We start from the raw sequence: 25,456 nt of genomic DNA on the forward strand, positions 1-25,456 counted from the left end.
CTACAATTTTAATTTTTGTCATACAAGCTGTTGAAGATCTTTTAAACATATTTATTTTTAGCAGGTACTTAGCACTAGGATTACATTCACGTTTTTATGCGTTATTTATGCCAGTGTATAGAATGAAGCCATGGTTAGGAGATAGAACACGGGGCGTCGTAAAAAAGAAAAGTTTCATATGGCACAAAAATACGTCATTAAAAGCTTGAAATTGTTGTTCGCCACGTCTTTTAATATTACAAGCAAAATAATGTATAATTTTTTATTTAGTTTTTATTTAGTAAAAAGTACTTTTGTGCTTATGTTACGAGTTTTAAAGCTTCTTTCTTCGTTAAGACTGTTAACATAAGATAAATGAGATGAAGGGAACAATAAGCAGTTTTGTAATTGTAATGCACAATTATCGAGACCACATACGATGAAAATTCCCCAAGACTGCGTTTGGGAATTACATGGACTCAGAGTGGATCTGTCGATTGTTTTATAAACCCTTAATGCTAAAACATTCCGTGTGTGTATGAAGAAACGTGGGCGAGAAGGGAAAAGAATAGCAGACAAAGAAGATCTTGTGTTAAACCAATATTTATTACACAGGTAGGAGGAACTATTTTCACAAAAAAAGAAACTATGACGATCCAGTGTTGAGTTTTAGTAGTTTTATTGATTTGTATCAATAACATAGGACAATTCGAACAAGTGATATTTCTGTCTGTATAAGTAACTCTGTGGAAAAGAGTCCACCATTATAATCTAATAGTCTCTGTGTTGTATACATCTTAGTATTGTCCTCATACATATGTTTGAGTCTCCACTTTTGCGTCTTCTTTTGAGGTTTTCTGACTTCAGTTTTTACGAAATTATATCCCCGTGAGTGTTCTATGCCTCGCCTTTTACACTCTTCTTGATTTACACACTGCAAATAATATCTACAAGTGACACGGGATATAAAATGTCTCAACAGCCATATTCTCTGTCCCACGCAAAGTCAAGTCGATCGATTGTGACCTGTTGACCTCAGTGTAAATTTCGCTCTCGACGTGACCTGGCTGGGCACTTAACAGTGAATCATAAATACGCCTAGTTGGTTCTGGGGTACAGTACGAGATTCCTACATCAAGGCCCCTGGATTGTTATATGGTAGATCCCGTCATTGATAAATATGATGTTCAGAGTGTCCCAAAAAGATATATACGCACATTTATTTAATAAAAAAGACAATGTAATAAAATAAATCATTACACATCGCTGACATTCTTGTAGTTATCTTCGAAGCCACAGAGTTATCATTGTCATCGTCATAATGCCACACATTTTGACGTTAAATTATCCAGAGAAAAGAGCACGTTTACTTATCTTGTGTAAATACAAGCGAACACACACAGGTCAGCGAAAAGTCGCTTGATCTGAGATTGAAGACGTTGCTCATGTTCAACCCTGAAAAGGTAGACAGATCGACATAAATAAGAATATATCACGCTTTTATGTTCCATCCATAAATGTTTAACTGCTCTATTGGGAAGAGACACAAATAAATAGGTACATCAAATTTTCAGGGGCAGCTCGACGACACGTGTGTTGGAAGTACCTAGTAAACGCGCCGGTCATAAATCACACAGAATAACGTATCTGCACTGTTAACATATTTTTACGTTCTTGGATGATAACATCGTGTTATAAAAGCCTGGATTGTCGACGTTTCGGGTAGCAGGAATGTATTAATGTTCTATGTTGACGAGGATTTCGCCCCACTTTTATGATTTATAACTGCGCCTATAAGTACCGTGGACAGTTGCCGCGTGATCTGAGGCATGAATCCCGAACACTGCGATCGCGGATTAGAATTCTTCTCGAGCACGATAATGAAACTTTTGACTTCTTAAAAGGGATAAATTGAGCAGCTAAGCAGCTGTTAACTTCGAAGTACCCTGCTTTATGGAATTTTAATTCATTAGTGTTGCTATGATTCTTGATCATCAATATTCCACCCTTCATCCACATAATCATCTTATATAATAATTTTATTTTTCAAAAGTATTTATTTCTCCCTCAAAATGGACTGACTATTCACTCATGATTTTTTCTTCCTACTTTTTTCTTCTCTTTATTCAGATTCTTTTCCTCCATTTTGTTTTTCTTCAGGTTTGTTTTCTCCAATTTTTATCCACCTCCAGTGAAAGCAAAGAATCGCTTTTCTTTGCTTATCTTCGGGGTTGTGGCGACATGCAGTCTTGTAGGTGATTACCAACATTTTGGAAGAACTTCTGACTTCCATCTTTTAGTTTCGATTTCTTTAATTACGTACAAAACTACACTGTACCTTCAGAAGTACAGATGTCAGGGAATATTTTGATCATCTTCCAAGAAAGGTTCTACCAAACTTTGTAGCTGATTGATTAGAATCCCTGCTTTATATATTCGGAAGGTCTCTGGTTTAAATAGCGGCCTGAAGACTGACTGCTTGGCTTTCCCCCCCACCCCTTAGTTCTTCCACGCAAATGCTGAAATAGTACCTTAAATTAGACCACTCCTCCTTCCACGTCCTTTTAAATTCGGCATTAATTAATCATATCACGGGACTGTGTAGGCGATATTCCAAGTTACGAAATGTTGTGGGTTTAATTTGATTTTCGGAATAAACAAGTCGTCTCTTCGCCTAAATTACATTAAAAGACAACTTCGTAATGGTGATTCGGTGTGTGTAGACCAAAGAATCTGATTATGCTATTTTCAGATGAGGGTTGTGATTCAGAGAGTTAAATCACTGTTTTTATCTTTACTTTGGTTTCTTTAATACCAGAATCTCAATTTATTGTTGGTTGTTCTTGTCTCGGCGTTAAAATGGAAGGCAACATTGTCATGACACGCACAGGCAGAGTTAACATTCAGGAGACGCCGTGGGCGGTCTGAGTAATTGCTTCCTGAGGGTACAAACGTTGAATTAATATAGTTAATTTAATTTTCGACTCAAAACTTATACCTCAATTAAGAAACAGCTAATTGGTTCGCATGTGGAATCCATATTCCAGGTCAGGGTCCAGGATCGAATGTGGTATTGTGCAGTAGAGAACACAGGATTTGCTAGTTTCCAAATCTGATTCGTCATTGCGTATGCTGACGTAGTATGTCGTGGATTTTTCCTGACGAATGGATCCTCACTTCACGCCACACCACACAGTCGCATCTTTCTTCTCCAGCTTGTTACAGTCGACCAATACGAATTAACCTGTCAGTGGGTAAATGGGTCAATCGGAATTTTAATGAGTGAAACAATAATTAAGTCTGCTGACAGTGAAATAATAAGTTAGTTGGTGAGTAAGAAAGTATAATGATTCAGTCATATAAGTTTGTAAATAAATGTATATATTGCCTCTTACTATGTAATGTAATGGATGTAACAATCTGAGATATTCTTGGTTGTTACTGGAAAATCTTCATGGCGTATTCGCCACACATATTCCTCTTTCGTGGAAGGTTTACCTTCACAGACGTAACTATGTCGCTAAATCGTAAATTGTGGCTACTCTTTTACGTAAATACAAACATTAAATTAAGGTTGTTTAAACACGCAGTATCATTATGTCAGCACAGTTGAATGAAAAACCTAATTCTAAAATGGTGCGTTAGTTAGTTCTTAAGTGTAATGATTTAGTTATTCTCCTGTGTGATACATCACCACATGTCCGTAGCTTATTGCTGCAATAATTTGTCTACAAAGCGAGCGGATAACTGGCCCAAGTTGTTTCCGACGGGAGAAAGATAATGATTGTTTGCCGATCTACCAATTACAGTGGTGATAATAAGAAATCTATTCTACTGCTGATGAAACATATGTCCAGCGCGTACGTTATTTAGCCTTGTCGATAATAATAATAATTATATCGCCGGTGTTGATGTGAGTACATGATGCTTGAGTGTAAATAATAATGTACGTATTGAGTCATGTAAACGTTATCATTCAGTTATCTGACAAGCATTATACCGTACACGAAACAACACCCTCACGCGTTATCCCCTCTTTCGTTGGCTGACCAATGTCAACTGTCCATTTCTGTTACATTTGATACCGAGAATTTGTGTGTATTATTACATAAGTACAATTACATTCGTAAAAAAATACCGTAAGGTTTTAAATACGTTTTTATATATCAGCCCTTTGATCAAGCGCACAATACAGGATCTGAAACCCTCATGAAACGTATCTCACAGCGTTCAAAGTAGTTAATTAAGTTCAAAGCATTCACATTTATGTGTACTCTTTCGTTGTACTATGACTAAAGATTTTGAAAATTAACTGGTTAAGATTTAAATGGTAATTAATTCAACTGAGAGAGCCGTGTAAAACAGATTTCAATTAACTTCGTAAACATATTCGGGCCTGCACCAGAAGTTGTAGGCTAAATTTCGTTTTATAATTTCTGAGGTTCTTAGGCGATGATTATGAAAATGGCTACCTTCTGGAATGTTGTACCGTTTAGTATGGTAGATATTGACCAATGTTTCAGAGGATATTAACTATCATCAGCGTAGTTACCCCGATGATGACGCCAGAATGTACCACATTACATGGTGCACCGTCCCAGAAGACATCATATTCTAATTTTATTCTGCTCCTTATCAGCAAAATATAAATCTATTTCTTATTTCACAATACTATCAATCTAAACTTAAGATCTGCAAACCTTCACAAAACATTACATTCTATTTGCGACGTTTCTGGGCATACTTACGTAACGAAAAACAATGTAACGTAATTTATTACTACAGTGTATGCATTTGGTGGGAATATATTTGCAATGGAACGCATGCACCTGCAGTGAGTAAATATTTTGAAGTAACTTAAGCAGAACAGCAGGAAACGCATTTCAAAAATGTGCAAGTGACAATATGTACTTTAAGCAAAGACCTTAATGGGTTTTGAGCGGGTTTATGGTTGCTAGCGAGACGCAACCACACGGAAAATTTCCTCGTTAGTGCCATTATTCAGCCAGACAATCCATTACGCATCTTGTGGGGAATCCCCGACAATAACATCACTGGCGCCACTCGCAAATGTCAAATGACAAGTCCTGGCGAACGCGCCAGAATTATTGCGCTGTTTTCTAATTTATTTACTTCTTTTCTGTCTTTATTTTTAACGGGACCGTCTTGTTACTTGCGTGACCATTATATATCGCCTTTAAACATATCGATTAACCTAAAACAGCGCACGGAGTTCGTGTGTGCCCAGTAGCTAGTGTAATCGCGGAAGTCGAAGGTTTTAAAATTATTTGATTTTTTAATCCCTTAAAATTGATGTGTATTTCTGCTTTTATAATTTAATTCGGGGCCTAATTTTATTTTTGCGTGCAGATAACGTACTGTTTTGCTGGGATTAGTGTGTTAATGGTGAAGTCGCATTGAAACGTCGTAAAGCTGAAAATATTTTTAGTGCCTGCTCGTTGGGCAGACTTTCTTGCCGTCGAGTATAACATCAGGAATCAGTTATGGTATTCTAAAAGTAAGACATTGAAACATTGAAACTACCTACAAAGATACTGTTCATATAAAGCTTGAATTAAGTTATAAATAGAGAAAACTAAATAACCAATGACATTCCCTGTTCACTGTTAACTAACACTCTTGTTGTATAACGTATAAGTTCGAATATCGCTAACATAAAACCCGTTATTTTACACGATTCTAAGCAAGTTTACCTCGTCTTAGTCGTTACATGCGCAGCTCGTCCCAACCTTAGATATTTCACTGTCCTGACCGTACTAGGTGACTAGGTGTGTAAATCGACAATCTACTTGCTATAAATGTTTTGCGCAAGTAAGACAAATTGGGAGAAAAAAGTCGATTGTAGTCTTTTGGGTTGGGATGCCGTGTAGTGGTTACCAACACCAAACGAAAGTAGATTGACTCTATTTATGTAAAATTCCTGCCACAAAACTTGGATACAATGCAGGATTTTACACTGTTAATCGAATTTAAATGCTAATAATCTCCTTTTAACCCCATAAACTTTTAGCGCCACAAGAAAACTGAATAGTCACTAAACAGATTCGTAGGTTATTAAACATCGCTGTTTGAATTGCGCAGGTTAAATAATGTTTAAAAAGATGTGAGAAGGTAAGTAGGGAAAAATTTGGAAGAAGACCATCGTGTCATTTCTCTATCATGAAGGAACTGAGGAAAACCAATATTTATAGGTTCAGTGACGAAATAAATTATTAATTGTAAAGAAGGATCAGGAAGGAGACGGTCATACTATTCCGGCACTATAAAGAAAGTGGAAAACTAGGATATAGTCTTTATGTTTTTAACGACTCTGTTTCAACTGCAAAGTCTATAGGCATACAGCCTCGAATAAGTTTTCAAGTTTGATATGAATGTTAAGTAGGAATGGTCTAGAACAGCGACTGCTGTGATATGTTGGAAGATACTGTTGTGCATTCGAGTGGAGAGATTAAGGAAAACCACGATAAACCTCAGGATAACCAGTAAGCTAGCCTGTTGCATCCGTATTACTAATCCGGGGTGTTACCGCTAGACCACGCTGCTCGGGCCGACTTGCTCAGTGGGGTATCAAGACCTGAGAGGCGTCGGTAGTCTGTGGGGTAATCTTGGCCTCATTTGAAAAGCGGAATGTCGCAGATCCCCCAGTGTGACATGCATTACGTACAGGCAGGTGCTTTGCGGGACGTGCCCCACATAGTGACGTAATGGCGCATAGGTTGCTTCACAAACAACTCCTTATCGTGGTGTTAAAAATATAGAGAAGTTGTAGAGTTTGAGGTTTCACGGCTTGTGAACATAGGTGGCCTTTTGGGTTATGTCATCTAATATTATGGCTATCGTTTTGGAAGAACATGTTGCCTCAGTCTTCAGGTCTTATGGAATATATATTAGGATAATCACATGAACGAAGGTTATTAATATTAGTTAATGTTAGTCGGAAAACCTAACGGGACTAGACTACTTGGAGAATACAACTGTATGTAGGAGGATGATAATAAAATGGTTGTTAAATAAGGTATTGAGAATGTAAACTGGATAAAGCCGACTCAGGACAAGGTCTAGTCGGGAGGTCTCGTGAAGGCGACAGTGAATCTTCAGGTACTATAAAAGGCTGAGCATTTCTTAACCACATAAGCGACTTTTAGCTTCTGAGGAAAGTTCCTTGTCCATGGAGCTAGTAGCACGTTACTAGTAAGCACTAAAATAAATATAATGGCGACTGGTCATGTGTTTATCATTATGTCAGTGTTCTACAAGACATTGATACATCATTTCATATTTCTTTTATAATATACAGAAATATTTTATTAAATTATGAATCGTGTATACATTTTGTGACATTTTAGCTCCGTTGCTATATACGAGGTGCGATCAGAAAGTTTCCAGACTGCGCCTATAAAAACCCGTACACTTATCTCAGGTATTAAATTCATCCATCACCCTCGAAGTAGTTCCCCTGGGAGTGAACACAACGATCCCAGCGCCGCTGCCAAGCCTGGAAGCATCCCTGGAAATCTTTCTTTGTCAGCCTGTCAAGCACCATCTGCGATTCTGCCTGAATCTCGTCTCAAATATCCTTCCCTTTAGCTGAATTTTCATCTTTGGGAAGAGGAAGAAGTCACACGGAGCTTAGAAAGGAAGTTGGGGTCGGTTCTTGCAAGATCTTTGAGCTCCTGACAAACGAGAAGTCGATTCTGCTTCTGGTCCTCAGACAGGATGCGTCGCATGTGGAGTTCTTCCTTTAGAATCAGCTGACAGGTCCCATAGCCTATCCCAACAATGTCGCACAAGTCGTAGATGGTACGACGTCGATCTTCGTGAATGGCCTGCCGAATCTTCGTAACATTTTCGGGCGTTGTGCTCGAAGATGGTCGTCCAGAACGCTCGTCATCATCGACAGAGGTTCGGCCATTTTTAAAACGTGAATGCCACACAAAAGTTTGTGCACGACCCATTGCGGACTCCCCAAATGCTTGCTTTAGCATTTCATAGGTTTCCATAGCCGTTTTGGCGAGTCTTTGGCAAAATTTGATGCACACGCCATTCCGAAATCGCAGGAGGGTCGGTGTAATGCACTACCAAAACGCCCGTAACTAAGAAACAAATGCTAATTCGATGATGCTGGCTGGCACACTGATTCACTATGAATGTAGGCCGCACCCCCTATAGGCAGAAGCTCGTACTACATCCGGTTCGCATGCTATTGACACAGTCTTGAAACTTTCCGATTGCACCTCGTATATATATATATATATATATATATATATATATATATATATATATATATATATATATGACATGCCACGGTGGTCTAGCGGTTAGAACGCTGTCCTTGTAATCCTGGGGTCTCGGGTTCGATTCCCGGCGGTGCCCGAATTTATAACTTGTGTTGGGCAAGGCCGTGGTCTAGGCAACACGGAGTTTTCCTCCGTGGCATCCCAACAATACTCCATTCACACACAGAAGAAGGCAATGGCAAACCACTTCTGGATCATCTGCCAAGAACGTATATGAACAGGTCCCAGTCCGAGAAAAGGATGGAAGGATCCTGTTCATATGGACCTGTCGCCAGACAGAACACTAAATAAATATATATATATATATATATATATATATATATATATATATATCGGACCTCGTCCTTTTAAGCCACATCTGTTCCTTTAATTTCTCTGCCCTTCATTTAGTTTATTCTCTTCGTGATCCTTCTCATACCTGTTTTGAAATAGAATCCGTAAATAATCTGTAGATAAAGTAGGAACATGCGTTAGCCCACGACATGCCCGCTTCCCCCCTCGTAAACACTACAAGAATAAGGAATTTAGTATTGGAAAACTTTCTGTCACATTCCATATTATTCTTACTGAAAGACAGGAATAACGAGGAATCATACTGTATTACTCTTTCTAATAGTTAATTCTTTATTCATGAACACTGAATTACACTTGGAATAAGTATCTTTTAAAATAGTATTTTATGTTGCATAAAAGCGATGTCTTCTTAAATATAAACCTTTCCTTACAAGAATTTATTTCTACTGGATATGAATAAGTAACATAGATCGAATAGGATGACAGGAAACTTTGTTAAACTTGTTCAGTTAAAAGAAATACTACACTACTTGAATGTACGAATGATATAATATAAATATTTTGATAACTTGTGATAATAGTCTCTGGAATGTTTAATAATTGTTACTGGGCACGCATCTCGACTTCTTTTCTAACATACTTGAGCACTGTTAGTGATGGGCATGTGGAACGGTTTCATTAGGAAATAACCATGATAGACAAGCGATATCAGGGCAAAAGATGGCTGTCTTCTGAGTCTACTCATCGCCCTGTTAATGGAGGCAGCAGAGACCTTTGAAATTGTCGTAAACGTGTACCAGATTACAACAACCCAGAAGGCAGCCATCTTTCAATTAATTGTCGTCATGTTATCAAATGGTGATAAGATTTGTAAGTAACAAAAAATAATAACTTTATGCATAAGACGTAGAGTGTACGTAGTTACTTACCGACAGAACTGTTGAATATAGGTCGCTTTATGCTGTATATTAGAAATGGTCTCCTAGCAACGAAATGTCGGATCGGACGATGGAAAGCAACGTGAGGAGACAGGACAATTTTATTAGAAACATAAAAGAACATGTTATCACGAGTCTAGTGTTCAGGCGGCGACTGTGGGTTCTTAAGAGCTTTCATCTTTAAAAGAGTCAACAGTAATATAGTAGGCGTACGCGTATATTGAAGTGACATAAATTTAGTAAAGTATTTGAAATGCTATGTTAGGTGAGTATCGACCGATAAAGTCGAAGAAGGGATATACGAAGTCAGATTATATCTTGTAGACTAAATATTTCACTCTGGTGGCTGTAATAGACAGCAATTTCCTTTATAACTAGAAGCTATGTTGCTGAACTTTGTGAGTTTAAAGTTTTTGTTATGAGCAACACAGACTAGCGTATGCATAGTATAGGATATTAAGACATCTAAAGAAAGGTATATGATATCTAGTCCAGGGTAGTCCAAAATATTGTGGTGAAGCAGATTTCTGTTGGGATTCTGCCTACCTTTCTAACAATCTGTTATTTATCTAATTAATTATCGTTTCTAGAAAATTTAATAGTTACTGAGCTGGTCAATGTATTCCGCAATTGTTTAGTACCGCGTTTACAAAAAACATGTAATTGTAGAATATCCTAAATCCCCTGAATATATTCTGTTCCTACTTCGATTAAGATTTATATTAGTATTATCCTCCATATTAAAAAATACTCTCACTGGTGCTTAGTAGGCACCACACCATAAAGATGTGTGTGGTAGTGGGGGCATGGCTCCATTCATTTTTGACTTCGACACTAGATAATGAGTTATTAGTATGGAGCTATTTTGTCTGTGCATATGACAGCCCGTCACCGAAATTTATTAATTAATATGACTCCTCTTTAAATAACTCATTGTACGTATAATGTGACACAAAGACTACTTGACGGATTTTGATTAAATTTGGTGCTAGAAGTCTTTATTACATTGACGGACAGTAAAATCATAGCCAGACTGACGTAATAAGAAATAAATTGGGCAACCGCCAGTAAACACCCCCACACAGAATAATCAGGTTCTACTTGACGGATTTTGATTAAATGTGGTATTGTAAGTCTTAAATAAAATTGACGGACAGTTTCTTTTACATGCTCATTTAGTAGTGGCTAATCGTAGTTTTATCTAACTTTTACATCGCACGTTATTTTATTCTGATACATGGTTTGAGGTGTTTCATTTGACACGTTTTTAGGTGTGGTGTTAACGCTGTAATATTTATGAGAGCTCTTTGACTTACGCCGATGCGATTAAGTTCGTAATAATAGATTTATATCTGCAATATATAAGTCATGATTAGGGCCAGTATAAAAGATGACGGCGCATTCTGGAAATTTGTCTTGTCCATATTGAAGTACACCTTTCTAGTTCCGTTTAAAAGAAAAGGGTTGTTATTTATATTTTCCTTTTGTAAAACTTCCTTCGTAGCTCTAGAAGAAATATCCTATCCGGTTAGGGTTGCTGACCCAAGGGAAATCTCAGTGACGTGGCTGGATATGAGGCGGGCAATGATGTTGCCCGTACACAGTATATGGTCCAAATTCGTAAATTTGAGGTTAATTTTACTCCGTACTATAATGTTCAGTCTATTATAGCACTGCTGATTGTTAAGACTGAAAGTTAAATAATCCGGTTCGCTGATTTCATAAGTTTAAAAAGTGCACAGCACTAGGATATAGACAGAGATTAGGGTTTCAGAAAGAGATGCAAATATTGCTGCAGTTTACCAAATTTGACCATCAGTCGTCCTGATTGTGGAGACAGCAAGAACCTCTGAAACGTTGGTATACATCTGACAGATTACATGGCGCAACAATCCGGAAGACAGCCATCTTCGAATATCACTGCGTTATTCTCTTTATGGAAGCAACGTAATTATTAATACGGCATATTTTATATAACTACACTAATTCGATTATAATTAACATAAATTGTGACATCAAATGTCATAAACTAGTTGTTTGTTTACGTAATCAAATCGTTTAAGCCACCCCCTCTATGTTTACGTCACATAATACTATGTACCACTTTAAGATATAATAACGTTTTTAATTGTTAATAACATTAGATTATTTTTTTGGTATATTAAATCACTGTATATAAATTATTAATCACTTATGATGAACGCACTTGATTGTACCTCTAGGATGATTACATTTGAGTCAACAGATTTATATCTACAATAAGCGAACAAGAAGTTCTGTCGCAAAGACACCGTTTGTACTATCTGTCCGAGCGGAGAATTGACTGGACCTTCAAACAGAATTACACTTCTGCGCAGGCGCACAGAAGTTCTAATACGTGGAGAAACACCGGCTGATTCTCAGTTCTGTATTATTTTTCTAGTATTCTGTCTAATTCTTGTATTTTTATTATGTTATATTTTGTACATAATTTAGAGCGTCATTGGTAACACACCCATAATATCAAATACTACGCAGATTCCTCCAACAGTGGGAACATTTTGGTAAGAGGCAATGTTTTTAGGACAGTATTCAACATGTCAGTTGTTTTAAGGTCGAGTCAATTCTCCGCTCAGACACAGTAAAGCGAAATATGTTGAGGCGTAGTTGATAATGGAACTAGTTTTTTCACAACTTGTATAATCCTCTTTAATTCTTTGATGCGGCGAAATAAAAATAATCCTCAGTCAAGCATTCGATTTTATCTCGCCTACGTGCTTTAGAGGTTTGACTTTCTTGTTTCGAGCTTTTATTGTCATCGTAAAACACGCAGGATTAGGTTTCAATGTCTGTTCCTAAACCCATTCTCCATGGTCTCCATCCATCCTTCGTGCTGCTTCTAATCTATTCGTATCAGTAGTATTGAACACCCAGACATCATCACCACATTTCAAAGTTTACTTTTATGTATCCTTACGTTTTGTTACTTTTGTTTCTGATTAGCATTAGTTTGGAGCAGTTTCTCTTAATAATGTAATTTATTTTATTGTAAGATTGTAATTCTGTATCCATATTTATTTTGTTGCCTAACATAAGGTATGGCCTATCTTGAACACATTCTGAAAATTATTTCACAATTTTACTGTCTAGCGTAATTTTTACGTTTTAATATCATTTTCGCAAAAACTTGTGCATTTAGTTTTCGCGGTAAAGCGTTTAATTTTTAATTTATTTGCAGTTATGTACGCCTAGGCGTGGCGTAATTTATAATTCACCCTCAGCTTCATCTAATGGGTCATGATCATATGCGCATGTTCTCAATATTAATTATTTTCTTATGTATGAACTGTATTATATTTTTAATTCTTCTAAGATTTTGTTAATGTGTAGGTTATTACCTGTAGCAAATTATAAGGGCATAATATTTCAGAGATGTAACGTGAAGTAATTAAGTATAAGAAATGCCAGAGTTTAACCGCTTTGAATCTGAAAGTTTTAAATTGAATTTCAACGTCAAAGATAAGACATTATCGCTGCACACGTAGGTAGATTTATTTTATAGAATTTTCAACGGACGTTTGTCAGATGTGCACGTTCAGAAAGAAAAGAGACGCACAAAACTTTATTTTCTCTAAATTAGTTTCAGTTCCCTGTCACGGCAGTTCAGAAAACAAGATGAAAGTTGAACTCCAGGCTGAACATTGCAATCCCGTTGTGTGAGAAATACATTCCCACCGTGGTTCAGCATTGAGAGTTAGTCACCCAGCCTTCAGGGACTTCAGATCCAATCATAGGGAAGGATAAGTAGAATCGTTAAATTCCTTCAGTTTGTTAAAAGGCGAACTTCGGGAACAGTACTTATTCTAACCAGAAGTTGGAAACAGAAGGTAGTAATTGGTAACCATCGACATGACTAACGTTTTACAATCCAGAGTTGTACCACCGCCGTGAAACCTCATCTTTCAAAAGGGGGCGCTAGATTATAACACGTTACACCACTTCGCTGCACACTTGCCCATTTCAAACCCAAAGTTGCTGATAAGTGGTTCGATATTTTCATTATTTTCCTATTGCATTAACCTCTCCTCCCCCAAGGGGATACATGACATATAGTGGGACATCTTTACTTTTTATTAATAAACTGATTATTTAAATTCCTTTCTCAAGTGTTAGCACGTTCCACCATCCACTAGTTCACACTCTAGAAGCTTCCTCGGGCTAGGGAATCGTCAGTTAGGAATCTAGGGCAGTGTCAACATCTACGATGTGGCACAGCAGTGTCCTCACGTGAGAGATGTGGATACAAAACCCCTTCGACGGGGATCAGCCCCTCGGAAGGACTATACCTACACAGGGAAGTACACAGAGACAGGGACCCACGTCCGTTTCTTGAGGGAGATTCGAATTTATGATTGCAGTGTTGAGTTTGCACGGCCTTAATCTGTCACAGGGGAGACGAGCAGTGCGTAAAATATTTTGGATGTGAAGCCGAAAGGAAAAAGAACCCTTTGTAGGTCTGTACATGAATGGGAAGATGATGATAAAATGTATGCCAGGCAAATATGATGAGAGGGTATGGACTGAGACCGTCTGGCTCAGGACGTGAGACGATAGCGCGCTCCTGTGAAGATGGTAGTGAACCCACGGGATCTATAAAAGACAAGGAATTTCTTAATTAGCTGAGCGTACTATTTATTAGCTTCTTGAAAAAGACTGCTCCATCGTTTGGTTACTTACTTCACACATTGTAATACCGAGTACACAACGGCTTATTACTAAAATTAGCGGACTTAATATTCTGTTTACTCTTCCCTATGAGTATTCAACATGCACACTTCGTACATTGACTCTTTGTACAAACAGAAATCAAGTATTACAACACAGTGAAATCGTATTGTAACAGAATCCCAAGGGAGTACATTTAACAAAACTGCTATCAGATGTAAAGTATTATGCTATAAGTTTCTCGTGTGTTTATGAACCAATTCACGAGTCAGAGGTTTGTTATTTGCATTACATTGCTGCATTAATGCGGGTTTTCAGTTTTAATTCTTCCTTTCTTTCGACCGTCACCTTTTTCGTGGTTTTCTTTGCCTTTAAGTACAGCACTGTCGGTGATTTTTTATGTCTACCCGAATTCCAGCTGAGGAGTCATCGCGTTCCATCTCGATTACTTGAATTCCGTGTACAGTTGTTCTTTCAGTTTTGTTAATTTGTCGTGTCGCTGTCAGTAGCCGAGGCTACGTTGATGCACCGTCTAGAAAACTTACTAAACTTTATAACTCTATAGGAGTTGTGTGCCCACGTGTGTTGAATTCCGTGTTTGGCTTTAAGCCGAAAGAGCACGCGTGGTCCAATTCAGACTGAGTGAACCAGGAACTTTTAAATGTGCGACAGATGTTAAATTAATCTGCTTAGGGAAGTTTCTCTTTTCGTGTATCTCCAGTCATTCGATTTAGCTTTTGATTTCCTTTTATCTTCTTCATCGTGTTTCTCGTCCTTCAGTCTCTCGAATTGTGAATTTATTGGCGAAAATATATAGGAAAAGATCGATATTTGATAGCAACAGAAGGGCTCGCTGGAACTAAAAAAATATAATTTATACGCCTTCTTTAGTGAAAGGCCGATAATGAAATCTGAAGCTGTGTTTTTGGAATTTTCGACTACATACGCAGGGTCTGGAACACAGTCCGTTATCTGGAACGAAATTCGCGTTTCAAAGGCTCGCCTTTAGCTTCATATCGTCCCATTTAAGGCTAATAGTCGTTATGTAGGAAGATGGAGAGATGATTTGTTTGATTATGATGATAAATAAGATGATATTTCAAGACGTTTGAAACTAAAGGTTGAAAAATTAATTTATTAACTTCGTTAAAAGATCTTTCGGAAAATTTTGGTATTGGGTAGTTTAACTAAACTTGTCTATATATTACATTTATTGTTAAATTGAATAGTTAGTGGAATTTTATATGACTCGGTTTCCATCGTCAGGGCTATGGCCCTGTTCGTAGAGAAAGCACATGTCAAACCTCGGTTAATTTCTGAGCGAATTCCTAACACCACATCCTAGAATTTGAAATCACACTTTGGTTGATGACGACGATGATGATAATGATGATTAAATATAAGTCAGTTAACTTCATTTTAACGCTCTGACGTAATAGGTACAGAAGTTGATTACAAAGTCAGCACAAGAAGATAAACATACAAAAAATAAAACAATAAGAAATTATGATAACAGAACAAAAATGAAAGTTTATAGTCAATTTAAATACTTCATCTTGTCGAGAACGTGTCCTGAAAGGAGGCATTGTGTTTGCCAAAAACGTAAAAATCTGTTTGTCATTTACAGCAATGACGCATTTAGCTGAAGGGCCACGTATCAGAGAACTGCTCACGCTGAAAGTAGAAACTTCTTTTATTTGCCTTGTAAGCACGAATACCAACAATTCCAATGATGAAATTAAAATCTTTCCCTTGAAAACATTAATAAAAAATAATTAAATAACAGTAACAATTAGTGATACAATATATACGCTTTATTTTTGGATTACATCTCTTTCTTCCCTTCTCTCCCATTTAACCAAAGTAAAACAGCCCAGTCCTTAAAGAGGCTGGCTATTACAGTGTCCGGTGTTTGATTGCTGTCATGGGCAGCATTTTTCTCTCATCAGATTCAGACTTACTGCGAGACTTACTTAGCCTTTTATCCAATGGTACCAGTGCTTATTACACGGAAGAGAACAAGGAATGGCCGGAAAATAAAGTTTATTTTGTATTTCTAGTTTAAAGGGCATTATTTTCCCTGTACTCCCTTCATCCTCCTTCGCATCTTTGAAAAGGGGGGACTTTACGTAACTATTAACCCTTACGTCTCCTATTGAAATCTCACTTAACCTGGCATCGTAGATACTAAGTAAAAGAGTACAAAAGAGACAGCTGTATTTGAGCTCTAGTTGTGAGCAACAGAATTGATGTGTTTGTTCTTAGTCAATCTTCCCATTGGACCATTGCTTTTCTGAAGAAACCGTGTAACTAATACAGACAGAAAGCTTTCTCATCGTGTGCGTATAATTGTGTTACGTTCTCATGAGACAGGACGTGCTCCATACAGAGACACTGCGTTCGTGTTTTCTGTCTTCGGCTTTAATTTAATAGGAAGAAGGCAACTTAATGTATTAGGGGTGACAAAGTGCAGATACCGAGGCTGTGTGTCGATTCTGATGAGCTCAGTCTGAGTGTGTGACTCGGGTGTTCCATAGATTGCTAATTCAAGGGTATTAGGCCTACCTTCAAATGGGTCACGACCGCGCCCTTTGAACTCCTTCCCTACTCACATACACAAGATATAATAATATAACACCACTAATTTTTAAATCTAATTTAAATATAGCCTATATTGACCGAACATAACGTATTTGAAGCGATGTGAAGTTAAAATAGTGTTAAACGTAGACGTGGGAATGCGGGGTGGTAGGAGAGAACCGTAAATCTGCAAAATGTGAGTCTGCTTCGACTAGCGCTGGTATTGGTACAGTTATGACACTTTCATGTTGTTAGCACTGCCTGCAGACATTTCAGAAAAAAAAATGTAATCAGTAATAAAAGTTTTACACAGAGGTTTATAAATTTGGTTCCACGGCTCGAAATTTATATGCTGACACAAAGCACTTATACACAGACGTGACTACATCATGAGTGTCCCATTTATTTCAGCTATGGTGTTAAATAACACAATTTCTTGAAGAGACATTTTAATATTATCCTCCCATTAACGCGTATGTCATCCATTCGTACGTCTCTCGCGTTTCTTGACTATTCTTTTATACTCATGCTACATTATCCGCCAATCTAACCCTCTTTACTTTTATCTCCGTAGATATGTGATGAAGAGTACTAACTATGAAATTTATCGTTGTGTAATTTTCTCCATTATACTTTTTCATACGTTCAAACCAGCCACTCAGCAGCCTGTCTTTAGACGAATTCAATCTAAAAGTAAGACATTGACTGTTCTTAATGCTGAGCCGACTGTGAAACGGCCGGTCATTCAAAAGAATTGTTAGTAGTTCTATGCTTCCTGTGACAATTGTTCTATCCTGTTAAGAACTTCCCAATTCGAAGAGCTATCGACTTCATTTACGGATGTGTTAAAAATAGGCCATACTGCAGGATACGTTCTGTCGTTTTATATTAATTTAATTTTCAATGTAGGTGCAGTGGTGTAGGTGCTGTCTCCTTCTTGTCATTAACGCTAGGCAACTCATCAACCACGTTTCTTACTCGAAAAATCGAAGTCAGGGCAATGGTGTGGGAGGTAACCTGTTCTTTCACTACCAAGGCCCTCAGTAACGTATGGTATAGGTTTCAGTAGCATGCACTCTTGTTGAACGCATAAAAATAAAACCTAATCTTATTATTGATTTTGTAGTTGAAACTTTTATAAAAAATCAGTACTTATAAAATTAATGAGCGATTTCATTTTAAATTTCATCTTCCTTTTGATATTGAGGGTCCTTCATAATATCTGCCCGTTTTCTCCAATATCTTGGTTGTGAGGATGCGAAATGCATAAATTAGCTCTGAATCATGTCCAACGCGGACTTCGATTTAGTAATGTTGATGTTATGGTTTGATTCCATCGTATTATACCATTACTTAGCCAGCTAATTATATTACACCGCAAAGGACCCGGTTTTTCGTCCGTGAACCGTCTCTTGAAATGAAAATCGGAAACTGTGAGTTACGGAGAATGAACACGGTTACATTTCGTGCTTCTAGGACTGTTATGATTTAGTTCTTGAGTTATGATTATGTTCTGGTGCGCTGGATTATCGACGTGGCGTGGAAGAACCAAGTTGTCTTTATCACCAGATTCATCTTCTATAAGCTTTGACCACGTCACATTTATTTGAAGTCTGAAAAACGAAGCCATTTATTGTTGACTCGAATAAAGAAATTTGTTATTGTCTACGTAATTTATCTTAATGCACAATGTGGTCGAGGGGAGGTTAATATAAGTCGCTCTGCGCATGCTCTGCTCAGTACTGTCGTCCAAAATAGCACTTCGTTACACGCACAGAGTAAGTTGTTTGCACATGTAACAACGTAGCGAACTGGCTGAACCACAGTCACTCCAAAATAGCGCAGATGCTAAGTAAACTATCGCTTAAATACCTGTTTTATCACCTTTCGACGTTATTACTGAACTCAACTGGTAATAAAAGTTATATTTGTCCGTTGTGGGCATTGCATGTCTGTTTAGAGGAGTTCATAACCACAAGTGTGAGGTTTTGATACAATAACAGATCGTAAATTTGCCCACATGTTATACAAAACAACAAACCACCTTAAATGGATTCATTGACTCTGCGTGTCCTCAGGATGAGGACGGACCGAAAGTCCTTCAGATAGGGAGAGACTGAGAAACTGTGAATATATTTAATAAGCTGTCAAGGGCCGAAAAGTAGTGGTAATATATTTTTGGGGATGGGCTGGGAGGTAAGGATGTCACCGTAAAAAGGACTAGCATATTAAGAAATGATTGATCTAAGTCTCAGACTTTGTAAAATGGACGTTAAAAGATGTAGGATATCAGAATGTAAATTTAATTCATCTGGTTCAGGGTAAGGATTGGTGGCGGGTTCTTGCGGCTTCGGTAGAAGGTGGTGAATTTGTTTACCATTTTGACGAATATTAGCCTCTCAAAAGACTTTGCCCATGGAGCTGTCATTTTTGAGTGGCAAAAAAGCATATATGACAATAGCGTGGATTATCTTTTCAAAATTAATACTAACAGAATTTATCAAGGATTTTTCGGCATATATATTTTCTTAATAAGAATATACTCCTATGTTTTGAAGATGGCCGTTTTTTGGATTGTAGCGCCGTGCTGTCTGGTTTAACCCGGAAGACGGCCGTCTTCGTTCTCAGACACATAATTAGACACACACATAATTAGACTGTATCCTAGCATCCACACTTTGTAAGAAACATCTTCTGTTTTTAAAAATCTGGACTGCATACATAGTCATTTAACGACTCTCGTGCTATTATTTTCGTGGCCGAATTAAGTTTTAAATAACACTTTGATACGAATGTTATTATACATATGGTAAATGACAATAGGCACCGATTTTATTAAAGATATGCAATGAAACCCCCAATCCCCCCTCCTAAATCAGAAGTGAGACCAACTGTAAACTTAAGTCTGGTCATATATGGCTTACGTGTATTAAATGACTCTAATCTTTCTTCAGAAGCTGTTAAAGAAATTATCCGCCCTTTGTGGAAACCGAAGGTTCATTACTGTCTGCACGAGAGCCCGCTACTGTAACCTATTCTGAGGCACATGAATCCAATCAACACACTCAAGCCCTGTATCATTAATATCAATTTTAATATACCCACATCTACGCATGGGTCTCACGTGTGGTCTCTTCCCTTCAGGTTTTCCGATTAAAATTTCGTACGCACTTCTTTTCCTTCATGCGTGTTATATGCCCACCAATCTCATCCTGTTTGAGTTGATCGCAACAAGTTTCTTATTTATATTGATCACAGAATCACCCGGTGGCCGATGCCAAGTATCGCCATAGTGCTCCGTGGTTATGTCAGACGAGAACAAATATTTGGGACAGTATGTTGCTTATATTGATTTAAAAAAACGTGGTTCTCCCCTCTTCTAGTTTAGAATTATAATCTAAAACTGACACGTATTAATGAATTTTCACTTTTGAATGTGAAGTGTTTGGCATCATTAATCATTTTCAAGTAGAGTCTATTATACATGTAGAAATAAAATCTACAGCTTAGTATTTCTTGGTTATCGATATGAATGTTCAGGATGATGGTGATTTCATTAATGAGCGTGTAGATCTTTTTATGGTAGTAGAACTTGGTCTCGCATATTAAAGGTTGGCTCACACTATGGGGCACGTCACAGTCAGGCAATTTTATACAAATATAAACATTTTCCTTTCAATAGAGATAAAAATAAAACATTCACACTAGATGTCAGGGTAGTCAGATGCAGGGCAAGAAACCTCGGGTCACTGAATGAGGCAAATTTTGACCCATGATGACCGACCCAACATTATTCACGGAAATACGTGTGTTTCACGGGTTTTCTGTGTAGCTTTTTAAATAGTGTATAAAATGTGCCCACAATACATCGTGATACAAATATCCACATTCTCTTATTTTTCTTCGTTCTGTTTTCCTAGTTTATTTTACAAACTGATACATAAATTAAAACTTCCTTGGCGAGACCCAATCTTCAAGAGAGAAAGTAGCATGAGGTTACAGACAATTGCATAACAAGGAGCTTCATACTTTATTCATTAAGACTTCCTCCTACCTGTACATCTGAATATAAGGTCTGCACTCAGCACAGGTCACTTATCTGTCATAATCGGCGCCACTTGTCAAAAATCCTTCCAAAACCGGCTGAGCCGCCCCGAATTCACGCGAATTGTCTGGACAGCTTGATGGCAGGTCCCGGGGAATCCAACAGTAAATGGCAAGGAGACAATCGACAGGCGCACTGAGGAGCCCACCAAAGATAACTAAGAGGCCTTACCGGCATCAGCTCCCAAGTGTCGACCGCGTGGCGACTCGGGACTTTCTCTACCCGTTAATGTTCGGGGTGTAATATGCTTGAACAACGTATTGCAGAGGCCGTGGCAAGTTACGAGGGATTCCGGTTTCCTCCCCACAGTGTCAACAGATCTTAGTCTGAACAAGGCGAAAATAACAAAGCCATTAGTGTATGATCATCCCCAGTTAAATTTTACTTGATACTGTTTTTAATTCCAGTTATGAGTCTCGTTCGTAGGAATGAGTTAACAGAACGAGGGTCGTTATCTTACACTTCGTTCAAGACTCCACCCTTAGTTAGCTTTTGCTTGTTTATAATGACACCCTTTTTCATCATACAAGTAGTGAATTTCAATCGTAGTAGTTCTTGCCATTTTGACAAAAAGCAGAGTAATTGAACTTGAAAACTTCTTTTGTGAAACTTTAGGTTCTGTTAACCGTGTTCTAGTTATTATCTCTCCTTTGTCGTTCTAATCCGTGATGTCGCTTCGACGAAGAAACCTTTCATAATTAATAACCAACACAAAGTCAGAGAGTTGTCAGAGTTGGCAAGTGTAGCACTTTGCGGTAGGAGATGTGAAAGTTAGTTCAGTAACAGTAGCGAATTAATAATATAGTAGGCGTTTTATTTTAGTTGAAAACCTTTAAAGTTATAGACAGCGTGAAAGACCTAGGCCACCGTAGGAGAATAATATTAAAACGGATCACAAAGAAATGGAATGATAGAATATGAATTGATTGCATCTAATTGAAGATACAGGCCAGAGGTGACTTCTTCTGAAAAATTTAATGAAAAAATTTCTTGACTGTCTGAGTGATTATTAGCTTCTCAAGGTCTTTGTTCCATGAAATTAGTTATTATTAGTTTTATGATAATTTATGGTTAAGATGGTAATATAACCTGTCGAAAATTAAAGTAAATATTTTATTATTATTAACCACATTTCTAATTAACGCTAGTGAAAATATTTGTTCCTTACTCAGTTTTGACAAACTATACCGAAATATTAAAAACGCACATTATTCATGACAGCTTTATAATTACATATTTATATCGCCAATGATCAAATGTAGTGCAAGTAACAAAACTGCGTTAGAGGTTTGGTTCAAATAATAGCAAACAAGCAAGCGGAATGCAGAACTTTTCGGGATTTCTTGGGTCAGTCTTCTTGCGAAAAGAAATTTTCGTTGTTGCGCTTTTCCTATGCTCGTAACACAGTCGGGCTCCGGAAACAAATCCCAGGTACTTGATTTCCTCGAGGATTTTCGTAGTTGCCCCTCCAAGAAGTAATTTGAGCTAACACATGTCTAACGTGGCATCCGATATCTTTTTACCATGTAGGATTTGAGGCTTTCACGACGGCGAGTCTTAAGATGGCTGTCTTCTGGGTTGCCGTGTAATCTGGTAGATGTCCACCAACGTTTCAGAGGTCCTTGCTGCCTCCGTCATCAGGGCGACTACACGGCGCAACAACCCAAAAAAAATCAAGCTTCACAAACTCCAAAATAACCTGAGACATTTTTAGAGCGACATTAAATATTTCAACTAAGGATTACTAGCATTTGTGCAATGTAAGAAACATGAATGTATGATGTTAACAATAATCATTGCACATTGTAAATAAATAGGGCTTTATAATATATTCGAAGACAAACTTCGGGCTCTGGCTGGGTTGGGCCAAATGTTCCTCGGGCCAGTCTTGGTAAAATTATAAAATTTCGGCCCCTCCAGACCTCCACAATGCATCGGCTATAGTTTACGTAAGTATCTTATCTCTTATCCTGGCTACACGACAATATTTGATGTTATCCACGCGGTGTTTCAGGTGTGGTGTGTGTATGTCTGATCGATCAGTCAGCGTACACATGCCAACTGTTGTGGAGTAGACTGTTCTGTCGCCGCGACGCGACGCCGCCAGTTGACGCCAGCTTGTTGACTCTGCGTCAAATTGCTTACTTTGCTACAAGCCTCTCAGCCATACGCTGTAAGTTTATTAACAGCCTCTCAACTGGTGAATTCAAGCTTAGTAACAGACATGGCATTTATCAGGTCAACTTTGTGCTGGTTATAGTGTTAACTTTTCGACCAGAATACTAAAGTTCCTAATGAATACTGTTAACTAGACTTTTAGTGCGTGTTGCCTGTAAGGAATACAGAAGCTTCAAACTTTAAGGAGATACGTGGTTATTAAGGTTTCTGTCTTATTGACCGTTTAAATTTGATTAGACTCTCTTACTAAGTAACGAAGTTTGTTATCTGCAGAGCACGTAGGCTGTAGTGTGTAAGAAACCATTTTTTATAGCTGTTTGAAGTTATTTTACGAAACGGGGAATCCAAAAGTTACGGCCGAAAGGTTGGCACTCCTGCTTCGTAATCAAAGGACCCAGGTTTCAAAGTTGACTCGGAGATGGGCCATTTTGACTTATATTTTTCGTGCATTTGTTTAGACCCTTAAGGAATATTCTGAGATTGTACTTTAAAATAGGCTAAGAATTCTTTATTTGACACCATTTTAAATCGTTCATTTATCAATCATTCTAAAATTCGACTGTGTGTAATTTGAGCTATTTACAGCGTAGGTGAATAAACCAAAGCGTACTGTTATGTTTTTGTAATTAATAATGATTTTTTTCACATATATATATTTATATATATAACATAGTAGGGTGTATGATATCAGGAACAGCATAGAAACTGTAAGTTTCTGTCTTACGAGTTCGAAAATGTTGCTACAAAGTTCATTTTATAGAACAAATGAAAGATTATTCCTAGGCTTTATAATAAACTTATTCCTGAACTCTTGAATGGAAGACTTACTATTTAGGGCCCACTATGTATTTAACTATATCCTTTTATCTGTAGCTTATTCATTCATTCAAAATCTAAAGCCGTTGCCAAAGAAGTCTTTTCACACTGCAATACCAATTGTCATAGTAGAATGGTTATCAATCCTGCTATGTACTTGGAAGGTCCTGGGTTCACATCTAGGCCTAAAACACCGATTATCTTTAATGGTGTTCTTCGTAGTTATCCTTAGTCCCTCCAGGCAAATAGCAGAATAGTAACTTAAATTAGGCCAGCACCGTTTCCTGCCATATCCTTTCCAATTTATTATTTAGTAATCATCATTTAATTCGACGCCGTAAGGTCTGAGCTGCAGACAACATTGTTAAATAGAATACAAATACGGAAGAGTGCAATGCTTTTCTTTAGACATACTGGGTATTGGTATCTTGTTGTAATTTAAAAGTTCCTGTTATATTTCTGGCTTAATTTTGTCAGCTGTAAACCTTGCACTATCTGGTGTAGGGGACTGTGTAAAGATTTATACTTTCCGTTCGGCATTGACGTATCACATCCGATGTCCTTCTGTGGTGCTATTCCTAAGAATTGATAGGTTTCGAGATTAACTTCGATATATCATGTATAGGCCTACATTGAATTTATTGCTTCCTTTGGTATCTATGATGTCCTCGTGTCCAAGCTTTGGCTTTCCTGTACTCGCAATGACATGAACACGTGTAGTAAGGGCGAATATGTCATTAAATTCTAGGCGTTTTGGTCGGTCTCCTACAAGCTAATATACGCGGAATTACAGGAAGCTGACAGAGACAAATGTACTGCTTTTGATTACGTTTCTTTGTTATTCCTTTATTTCTTATTTCCCTTTCCCTGTATTTCTACTTTTCCATGTTTTCTCATCTTTCACTTACTATCACATTTCTAAATGCCTTCGTGGTTAAAATGTATTTTCCGATTTTTTTATTTTTCATTTCTATTTTCTTTCCTTTTCCTTTTCCTCTTCATTTTCTTTTTCTTTTGACTTTCTTTCCTTTCCACAAGTCAGGGATGGGCAAATTTTTGTGAACGGCCAAATTAATTTTCCTTCGACAAGGCAGAAATATAAAATTTATAAGTGAAACAACTTTATAATGTAACTTTTTAAACAGGAAAGAATGAGTACGCATAATCATTACCAATATTTGCAGCGTTAATGTAGAAAATGATGGTTCCGTGTTGCTACTAACAACTTTGTTAATATTCGGAGTAAATGTCAGTCTAAAAGCGTGTTTTATTTCCAAAATTACTCAACGAAATTTGTTTATATTTTATTGGAAATTTAATATTGGTCCGAATAAATAATTTAAATTAACATGAAGGTAAAATCTAGCTTAATGGATTTTCTAGAAAATGGCTGGCACATAGTTAGTTATCCCATTTGAAATAATTGGATTTATTTACTTTTTATTTTTCAGAAATAAAATAGGGGTTTAGGAATTTATTGTGAACCGTTGAACAGCCCAGTAGCGTGCAGCAGTTGTTGAATTGTAATTTTAAATTTGCTGAAT

The 25,456-nt window shown here is 37.4% G+C and overlaps 1 protein-coding gene across 5 annotated transcripts in view; it reads left to right on the top strand.

Annotated features, from left to right (window-relative positions):
• The window catches only part of Sytalpha (Synaptotagmin alpha), a 120,945-nt gene that overhangs the window by 15,630 nt on the left and 79,859 nt on the right, over positions 1 to 25,456 (top strand). For 2 of the 5 annotated variants that reach the window (XM_087352297.1, XM_087352296.1), the window contains exon 2: positions 22,933 to 23,091. The exons of the other annotated variants lie outside the window; for them this stretch is intronic. The gene's annotated coding sequence lies outside the window, so the exon portion shown is untranslated. The remainder of the gene's footprint in view (positions 1 to 22,932; positions 23,092 to 25,456) is intronic. 5 annotated transcript variants of the gene reach the window in all.

The sequence above is a fragment of the Zootermopsis nevadensis genome, unplaced genomic scaffold, assembly GCF_977971745.1.
Source record: "Zootermopsis nevadensis isolate Lab colony 2312 unplaced genomic scaffold, Znev_1.0 Znev_ptg000021l, whole genome shotgun sequence".
In the NCBI taxonomy this organism is placed as follows: domain Eukaryota; kingdom Metazoa; phylum Arthropoda; class Insecta; order Blattodea; family Termopsidae; genus Zootermopsis; species Zootermopsis nevadensis.